The following is a 3739-nucleotide window of genomic DNA, read 5'->3' as shown; positions in this document are numbered from 1 at the left end:
TATTTGCTATTGACTGTTCAAATGCGGAGTTTTGCGCATCGTGTGTGTGTGTGTGCGCGAGCGAGAGAGAGAGAGAGAGAGAGCGAGCGTGAGAGAGAGAGCACGAGAGAGCGAGAACGAGAGAGGGAGAGAGAGAGAGAGAGAGGGGGGGGTCACATCACAGTGGAGTCACTGTCTTAACCGTGGCTTGTGTACTGCAAACACATACCAGCTTCATCACTGTGTCTGTCACACGACTCTGTTCCCCTTTCGGGCTCTGTCTTTACATTTATTTTGAAAGATGAAGCTCGCGATTATGGTAAGGGGCGTTACATTTCCGACGAGTGCTTGCGGTGTTCGGCCAATCACAATGCACTGGGTCAGCTGGCCAATCAGAGCAGACTGAGCTTGTCGGAAAGAGGGACTTTGTAGAAAATGAAGGCGGGGCATAGAGGACCTACAATAATGTACAGTATTTGAAAACTAATGTGTTTTTTGAACATTAAAGCATGTCAACATATTCTGTTACACCAAATACACAAAATAATGATCTTTAAAAAAGCATCATATGACCCCTTTAAAGTGCATAGCCCAGGGATTTCAAACCCAGCTCCTGGAGGGCCACAGTCCTAAAGTTTAGCTCTAACCTGCTTCAACACACCTACCTTTAGTTTTCAAGTAATCCTGAAGACCTCGATTAGCTGGTTAAGGTGGGTTTGTTCTCCAAGACGAGGATTGTATACTGTACACTAGTGATGGGCGTGTTCGAAACACTGCTTCACGAAGCTTCGAAACATTTGCGAATCTTTTGTTTCGAATCAGTGTTTCGGAGCGTGTAATGTCAAACCGGCCAGGTCACGTGATTTTAGCAAACGAAGCTTCGTTACGTCACACGTAATGTCAAACGTTTCGAAACTCCGATGGTTCACCACTAGGGGTGTTGATCTCTAATGGCGCTTTTCCACTGCATGGTACGGCTAGGTATGGTTCACTTTTGGGGGGTTTTCCACTGGGTACAGTACCTGGTACCTGGTACCTGGTACTTTTTTTAGTACCACTTCGGTTGGGGTTCCAAGTGAACCGTACCATTACCAAAACATGACATGTAAACTCCGCTGATCACGGATTGGCCGGAGAGAGTTGTCACTACCTGCGTCACTGAACTTGCGACACAAACACAACAGAACCGCTAGATTTAAATCAGCACAGCCAGCGAAGGATCAAACGCAACTGTTTTGAACGAGCGCACCTTTTTTTTTTTAACAACCAAAAAGTTTTGTTGTCTGTTGCAGAAGTACAGATGTTCCTCTCGTTGATAGCAGAGGAGCGGATCCAGCGAGAGCTTGATGGGGCGATGCGGAATGAAAAAGTTTTTTTTTAGGAGTCGTGGTAGTAGAGGCGGCGCAACTATAATCCCGCCCACTCTAAAGCGGTACTGAACTGCAGTGGAAACGCATACTGTGCCGAGCCGAACCGTGCCGTGCCGTAGGCCTACTGAGCCGTAACGAGCCGAGTCATACCACGCAGTGGAAAAGCACCAAAAGTGAACCCATGAACCACTTCTGGTTGCCCAGTTAATCATGTGACATGAAATCACACTAAATTTTACTATAAAAATAAAGAATTCAGGGCCAGATGTTGTGGGTTAAACAAAAGATAACTTCCCTTTAACAGATATATAGTTAAAAAAAATGTGTAAAACATGCAGTAGGCCTACTTTCAACCTACAAATCACATCATACCTTAAAAATTACAAAATGAGCTTACGATAGAATTAAAACCACCTCCTTCTCCTGACTGATAACACTACTTTTTCCTGCTGGTTTTTATTGATAGATCTAATGAAAACAATAATTAAATAATTACATAAATCAATTAATTCATTAAATAATTAATTTAGTTCATTGTGTGTTAAGGGTTTGATTATACTTAAATAAAACACATAAAACAAGCACCAATATTTAATAGTATTTAAGTGTTTATTATTTATTTTTAAAAATGGTATTTCTAAAAAAAAACATTTCCGTTTGTTTTGTAAGTTTGGTCTGAGTTTTCGATGCTTTTACAACGTTTTCACCAGCAGGTGTGGTTGTTTCAAGTGTGTCGAAACATCGAATCATTTTAATAAGCCTTTTTCACAAAAATCGGAAATTACATCAGCGCAGGGTAAAGTTAGTTCCGTTACAGGTCTGCGCCTATTATAGCGGTATGCCCTTTTCTCAAATAAAGCTTCTTACCTTTTCCGTTTTGTCTGTTTTCCAAGTTGTTGCTATATAATCTACAAGGAAATAACATTTGACTTGTTTGTAACTTGGCCACTCAGACCGCTGACTCGAGATAATGCGATCAACATAGCGCCGGATGCTTTCTCTCCATCTCCGGCAAAGTCCCTTTTAAATAGTCTTTGATCTCCGGTACATTTCAGCGTATTATAACTCAATTTACTCAGTCATTTCCCTCGAATCACCACATCATAAATTACTTAATGACAACATGTAGGACCAGATGCACATTTTTCCAAGAATACAGTACAAGAATACAATACAGAATGAGTCCGGTTGAAGCATATTAAACTCAACACAACAACTTAATAAGCCTTTTTCACAAAAATCGGAAATTACGTCAGCGCAGGGTAAATCTAGTTCCATTACAGGTCTGCGCCTATTATATTAGTAGGCTATGCCCTTTTCTCAAATAATGCTTCTGGCCTTTTCTGTTTTGTCTGTTTTCCAAGTTGTTGTTATATAATCTACAAAGAAATAACATTTTACTTGTTTGTCACTCTTATGCCACTCAGACCGCTGACTCGTGAGATAATACGCAGATAATATGCTCAACATAGCGCTGGATGGTTTCTCCGACATCCCTTTTTTATATAGTCTTTGATCTCCAGTACATTTGGGCGTATCTCAGTTTACTCAGTCATTTCCCTCGAATCACCACATCATGATAAATTACTTAAAAATGACAACATTTATGCACATTTCTTCCAAAAATACATTAAAGGGGTCATATGATGCGATTTCAAGTTGAGTTGAATTACTGAAATAAATGAACTTTTCCACGACATTCTAATTTATTGAGATGCACCTGTATATCTATGTCTGCGCCTATTATATTAGTATGCCCTTTTCTCAAATAATGCTTCTTACCTTTTCTGTTTTGTCTGTTTTCCAAGTTGTTGTTATATAATCTACAAAGAAATAACATTTTACTTGTTTGTCACTCTTATGCCACTCAGACCGCTGACTCGTGAGATAATACGCAGATAATATGCTCAACATAGCGCTGGATGGTTTCTCCGACATCCCTTTTTTATATAGTCTTTGATCTCCAGTACATTTGGGCGTATCTCAGTTTACTCAGTCATTTCCCTCGAATCACCACATCATGATAAATTACTTAAAAATGACAACATTTATGCACATTTCTTCCAAAAATACATTAAAGGGGTCATATGATGCGATTTCAAGTTTTCCTTTCTCTTTGGAGTGTTACAAGCTGATTGTGCAATGCATTTTATGGACGACCGTTTCGTGAACCTAGGAGAGGAGGTAATTCTGACTTTGCTATGACAATCAGGCGCTTCTGAATTAGCTACTGTTTTGTTATTAGTTTAAGTATTTGCTATTGACTGTTCAAATGCGGAGTTTTGCGTGCGTGTGTGCGTGCGCGCGTGTGTGTGAGAGAGAGAGAGCGAGAGAGACCAGCTTCATCACTGTCTGTCACGCTACTGTTCCCCTTTCGGGCTCTGTCTTTA

The sequence above is a fragment of the Sinocyclocheilus anshuiensis genome, unplaced genomic scaffold (assembly GCF_001515605.1).
Source record: "Sinocyclocheilus anshuiensis isolate Anshui unplaced genomic scaffold, SAMN03320099.WGS_v1.1 scaffold1257, whole genome shotgun sequence".
Lineage (NCBI taxonomy): Eukaryota > Metazoa > Chordata > Actinopteri > Cypriniformes > Cyprinidae > Sinocyclocheilus > Sinocyclocheilus anshuiensis.
Note: the sequence above shows the minus strand (reverse complement) of the source record.